The sequence below is a fragment of the Bubalus bubalis genome, chromosome 16, assembly GCF_019923935.1.
Source record: "Bubalus bubalis isolate 160015118507 breed Murrah chromosome 16, NDDB_SH_1, whole genome shotgun sequence".
Lineage (NCBI taxonomy): Eukaryota > Metazoa > Chordata > Mammalia > Artiodactyla > Bovidae > Bubalus > Bubalus bubalis.
The window spans coordinates 32,182,660-32,188,916 of NC_059172.1; the positions used below are offsets into that span (position 1 = coordinate 32,182,660).

General features: G+C 48.6%; 1 long non-coding RNA gene across 1 annotated transcript; it reads right to left on the bottom strand.

The window, feature by feature from the left end:
- Positions 1-1,005: 1,005 nt before the first annotated feature.
- Positions 1,006-4,894, bottom strand: LOC123329750. Its single transcript, XR_006545313.2, has 2 exons — positions 3,008-4,894; positions 1,006-2,816 (listed from the first exon to the last, which is right to left on the bottom strand). It is a non-coding gene; the product is annotated as an uncharacterized LOC123329750 (long non-coding RNA).
- Positions 4,895-6,257: the final 1,363 nt, after the last annotated feature.

The window sequence follows — 6,257 nt, forward strand, 5'->3', positions numbered from 1 at the left end:
TAGGGCAGGGGCTCAGGGTGCAAGGGTGAGGGAACTCAGAGGAACCAGGAAGGGGGAGGTGGGAGGGACGGAACAGTGAGAAGGGCTTGACAGGAGATGGGAACAGCGGGAACAGAAGGAGCAAAGGTTGCGAGTTGGGGATGGGGAGAACCACGGCTTCCTTCTGGGGCCCCTGCTTGTGTTTCCTTTCCCTTTTGCCCAGGTCGTCTTCAAGATCTGTTCCCCTTTCTTCCTGCAACATTGCCCCGTGGGGGACAGGGTGGGGATGAACGTAGTGGGGACTGAGATTGTGAGAGCCCCTCAGGGTCCAGATTACCCACAGGAGGGAGCCTGTCCCCAGTCAATGAGCCGCCCTGTGGTCACAGCACGCTGAAGTTGCCAGCACACTAGCCATCCTCCCTTCATCCTCCCAGCCAGTCTGTGACTGTGTATCACCGCATCCATTTCATCAGAGAGGAAACCAAAGACCAGAATGTGGGTGACAGAGCGAGGACTCCATCTATCTATCTTCAGAGGCTAGAATCTTTCTTCTGTCAACTATCCCAGGGGCCATCTGCTCCTAAATCCTCTAGGCACAGCACAAGGAGCTTATGAAATATGAGTTGGGTTAGCATCAGGGAGGATGGATTCCTGAGCAGGGTCATCTCTCTGCAGCCTCTAGGCCAATACCTGGGCTTAACCTTCATGGGCTTCCCTGATAGCTCAGTTGGTAAAGAACCCACCTGCAATGCAGGAGACCCCGGTTCAAATCCTGGGTCAGGAAGATCTGCTGGAGAAGGGATATGCTACCCACTCCAATATTCTTAGGCTACCCTGTGGCTCAGATGGTAAAATTCCGCCCGCAATGTGGGAGGCCTGGCTTTGAACCCTGGGTGGGGAAGATCCCCTGAAGAAGCAAAAAGCTATCCACTCCAGTGTTCTGGCCTAGAGAATTCCATGGACCATATAGTCCATGGGGTCGCAAAGAGTCGGACACGACTGAGCAACTTGCACTTTCACTTTCAACCTTCATGGGCTACTTCAGTCGCTCGGCCCCTCTGCATCTATCCAGCCCTGGTGCTCAGGGCACAGGACCTGGTCAGGCACCAGGAAGCTCAGGCTGCAACACCAGCTCTGCCAGCCCTGGCTTCGTGACTCTGGCAGAGACCTTAGCCCTCTGCCCTTTGCCTTCTGCAGTCAAGATGCTGAGCTAGAGGGTGTTTGAGGTCCTGATTCTCTGATCTCCGTGACTCCCAGATTTCCCTGGGTTTGGTTTGTTTGTCTGCAGAGTGTGTGCCAGGCTGAGAACAGGATCAGTTCCCATCCTGTCCTGCTGGTCAGCCCTGAGGGGGCCCTCCAGGCAGTGGGAATGGTTGCCGGGGTCAGGGGTTACAGGTTCTAGTTTTATCTGTTGCAGCCAAAGCTGGGGCTGGCCTGGCCCACTCCCCAGCTGACCCCCACTGACCCCAAAACTGAGCGGCTGGGAATTGACCCAGGTTGAGCTGAGGCAGCTGTCAAGGCAGCCCTAAAATTAGCTTCAACAGGGATAGGGAGAGAGCCCTGGCCCAGGCTTCAGGCTCCAACGTCCCTGAGGGACTGAGCCCACACTCCACTGAAGGCTGGAGAGGTCAGCCAGAGTTCTGGCAGTGGCTCTACCATGATGTTGGCTGGAGAGTCACAGATGAGCATGGACACATTTCAGAAGGGGATTTGAAGGGCAGGCATCCTCTGCCTATTGCTTGGGCCCTGATGTAGCTCCCATCTCCCAGCCCATCAGAACCTGGGAGGGTCCAGGGAAGGACCTTGCTATTTATATTCTTCTAGAACAGGTTGAGGCAGGCTGTCTGTGTTCCCAAGGCCGAATTGGATGGCCTCACACCTAACATCAACTCCCAACCACAGAGAAAGAGCCAGACGGTCTACCAGCCTGCTGTGGGGGTAGGATGCAGATCCCCAGTACTCGGTCTAAAGTCAGCTCCTCCCGCTTAGGAACAGCAGCTGGATCCACTTCCCTCCTCTCTGCCTTGTGTTCTGAGGATCTTGCAGATTCTAATTCCAAAGGTCTGGGGTGGCACGTGAAATTATTCAAGATTCTAACAAGGTCCCAGGTTGGTCTGCAGACTACTCTGATCACAGATCTTACTTTCCCAGCCAGCCTGGGTGGACCCCAAGGCCAGACTTCCTTTCTTTGGTTTCATAGGTATTCCTCAACCAACCCCAGTAGAGCCTGGCTCAGGTACGTGGGCACGTGATGCAGCAGGTAGCTGACTGTTTTATTTTGTGTTCCTATGTGGGTATGTAGATGTGCATGGCAGTCCTGGTGCCTCTGTGTATCCAGCTTGTGACTTTATACGTATAGTGTACAAAGATGCAGGTGTACAATAATAGCACACATCGCTAACATTTTAAAAAACAGTCAACTTTTAGTCAGGTACTAACAAGATTACATATAATGTCCTAAGTCTCATAACAACTCTTATGAGTTATGGTCCTACTCTCAGATGAGAAAATTGAGGCTCACAGAGGTTAGGTGACTTGCTCAAGGTCACATGACTGTTAAGAGGCAGTCGGCTGCTGTCAGGGATGGGCTGCACCCTGGTGCAGGTGAGCTTGGGAGCGTATGTGCAGCTGGGTAGGCCTGGGCGAGTGCAGGAGTGAAGTAGCTCCAAGAGGCAGGGAGGTTGGAGTCGGTGCAGATCAGAGCACATGCAGAAGGCAGGGGGGCAATCAGAGCAGGTGCAGAAGGCAGGTGGGGAGGAGATAGGAGACCTAGGCCCAAATCAGCCCAGCCTGGGCTTGAGTCTTCACACTGCCCAGCTGAGTTTCAACTTTCTCCTCTGTGAAGTAAATATATAAAAGTTGTCTTGTGAGGCTGCCATTTTGAGAAAGAAATGTGATAACATGTATAAAGAGGCCAGGGCCAGCCCAACACAGAGTAGGTGCTCAGGATGTGTGAGCTGGCCTTTTCTTTCCCCCTGCCCCACCCTCTGTGGTGAACTTCTTGGCAATCTGGGGAGTGGCTTCTGACCTGATGGTTGCTGCCAACTCATTGGATTAAAAGAGGCATCCTGGGAAGGATCAGGGACAAGCCAGGGCAAGGCCAATAGAGAGGTGCTGGGATCACAGCTGAGAGAGCCCCCCAGAGGGAGACAGACATCCCTACAGAGCTTAGAGCCTGGCTTGCATTGGCTGAGACAGAACTGCAAAGCTGGAGACCCCTTCAACTCAGGATAAGCCCGCTTAGGAAAGAAACACCCTCTCCTTTGACTCAGCCCTTAGCTATGTCAGACATCAGTCTTCGTGGTCCTCTAGAGACCATGCCCACTGGGGGCCAAGTCTCCCCTGGGCTGGGCCGGACGTCTGTTAGGTCGGGGTTTTGTAAGTCTCTGATGACTCATTTTCTCTTCCTCCTCCCACACCCTAACCTCACGGCCAGAGCTGGGTGGCTCCCAGCATGAATTGTGGGGCATCAGTGGGTAGACCCCTTACCTATCAGCCATGCATTACCAGCAAGTTTGCTGCCCAAATCACTCCTAGAGGAGTAAACTGCTTCTTGTAGGCCTCTGAAAAAAGTGTGAAGTCGCCTTGGTAGGCATTAATCTCTTCTGGGATCCAGAGTGGAGGGGAACTCAGTTGGATCTCCTGGACTACTGGAAGCAGATGCTGGGAAAGAGAGTCCAGGATACACTGCTGATGAGAGCTCGTTAAAGGTGTGAGACCGAAATATTGCACTGGTGATGCCACATGGCTCGCTTCCAAAATTTGCCACGTGAGGATCCTAAGGCCAAAAGAGGACCATCACCTGGCCAGGTCACCAGGAAAAGGGGCACAGAGCCCACCCCAGCCACCTTCCCAGATGAGGCTGTGAAAGACTCTGGATTTTGGCGCCCCCATGTGGCTGAATAGAAGAAAGACAGGACTGAGCTAAGATTTGGAAAAAAGTTCCTAGGGTTGAGTGACTCCAGTGCGTGAGGGGCACCCTTCCTGGGTACAGGGCGAGGACTGTCTCCAATTTCACAGCCTCGGCCCCAACTAATCCCCCCAATTCAATATCTATCTCCCACACCAGACTGGGAGCACCCCAGGAGCACGGTGGGATCTGATCTATCACATCCCTTGGATACCCTGGGAAGGCACTGTGAAGCTTTGAGGAAGTGATTTGAACTGAATTGAATTCAGTGTAAATGGAAGGAAACAGTGTGGAATGTGGACAAAGATTATGCACAAGACTGTTCACCAAATCCATGTCCATAAAAGCAAAAATTGCGTTGATGTATCGTTGAAGTGGGTGATGGGTACAAGGGTCTGTTACAATATTCTTTTTAGTGTGTGTTTGAAATGTTTTGAAACAAAGGAATTAATGGAAACCATAAAGGCCTAACAATAGAAATCTAAATAAATTATGATGCAGTTGTGCAAAGGAATAGTGTTTAGAGACATTAAAAATGCTGTCATGGAGTTTTTTTGTTTTTAATTATAACAGTTTTATTGATCTATAATTCACATAACATACAATTTATGGACTTAAAGTATACAGTGGTTTTTAGCATATTCACGAAGTTTTACAACCATCACTGTAATTGATTTTGAAACATTTTTGACAACCCCCCAACAAAACCTTCTATCTGTTAGCAGTCACTTCTCATATGCCCCCAAGTCTCTCCCACCCCTTAACGCAGCCAACAAATCTACTTTCTGTCCCTGTAGATTTGCTTATTCTGGACATTAAATGAAAATGAAATCACGTAATACGTGGTCCTCTGTATTTGACTCTTATTTTTTAAACACAGCACAATGTTTTCAAGGTTCATTGAAGTTGTAGCATGCATTGGTATTTCACTGAGGATGCACCAAAATGTATCCATTCATTGCTGCTGCTAAATCACTTCAGTCGTGTCCAACTCTGTTCGACCCCATAGACGGCAGCCCACCAGGCTCCCCCGTCCTTGGGGTTCTCCAGGCAAGAACACTGGAGTGGGTTGCCATTTCCTTCTCCAATGCATGAAAGTGAAAAGTGAAAGTGAAGTCGCTCAGTCGTGTCCGACTCTTAGCGATCTCATTGACTGCAGCCTACCAGGCTCCTCCGTCCATGGGATTTTCCAGGCAAGAGTACTGGAGTGGGGTGCCATGGCCTCCATCCATTCATTAGCTGATGGATATTTAGGTTGTTTCTGCTTTGGGGCTATAATGAATAATGCGGCTAATAACATTTATGTACAAGTGTTTGTGTGGATATATGTTTTCACTTCTCTTGAATGTACATTGCTGGAGTAAAATGGCTGGATCATATATTAACTCTATGCAGGACTTCCCTGGAGGTCCAGTGGTTAAGACTCTGTGCTCCCAATGCAAAGGGCACTGCTTCAATCCCTGGTCAGAGAACTGAGATTCGCACATGCCACACGATGCAGCCAAAGTCATAAAATTTAATTTTAAAAATATATGAACTCTATGTTTAATTAACTGAAGAACTGCCAGACTGTTTTCCAAAAGCTCCATCGTTCTACATTCTCACCAGCATTGTACGAGTGTTCGGATCGATTTCTCCATATCCTTGCCACATTTGTTATGATCTGTCCTTCTTTTAGTCTAGCCATCCTATTGGGTGTGACCCATGTAATTTTTAATGACATGGAAAATGTCTTTAGTGTAATGTTAGATTTTTTTAGAAGTAGACTTAGAACTGTTTATACAGTATAATCTCAACTCTATATGTGTTTACAGAAATCAGATTAAAAAATAATCTACTAAAATGTTGATTTGGTTATCTGTGGACAATTTTGCATGGTTTTTATTTTTTCCTAATTTCTTTGACAGTTTAAACATGCTTTGAAGGGGGAAAAAAGTCAAAAGAAGGTTAAAAATCAGTAAATATTAGAAAGACAATGCAAATAAATTAAAATATTAAAAATGTATTGAATAAAGCTGATTAAGTGCCAGTATGTAGGACCTTGGGCGCTTGGAGATGAGGTCTGAGTAGAGATGGAAAAAGCAGATGAGTCGGGCCACTGATTTTAGGGTGCAGGGGTGTACAGAAAAGGAGCATCACTTTCAGTAGGAATTAGGGAAAGCTTCACGGAGGAGGCAACCCTGCAACTATATGGACTGTGAGCAAGAGGCCAATTTAGACTCATGGAGATGAAGTGAGGGGACAGATTACAGATTGCAGGTATATCAGACAGAGGCCTGACCTCTCTGTGCACAGACTGCTGGGGTTGCAGATGAGAGCTCCAGTGTCTCTGTAGGAGAGCTGGTGACCTGAGCCAATCTCACTCTGC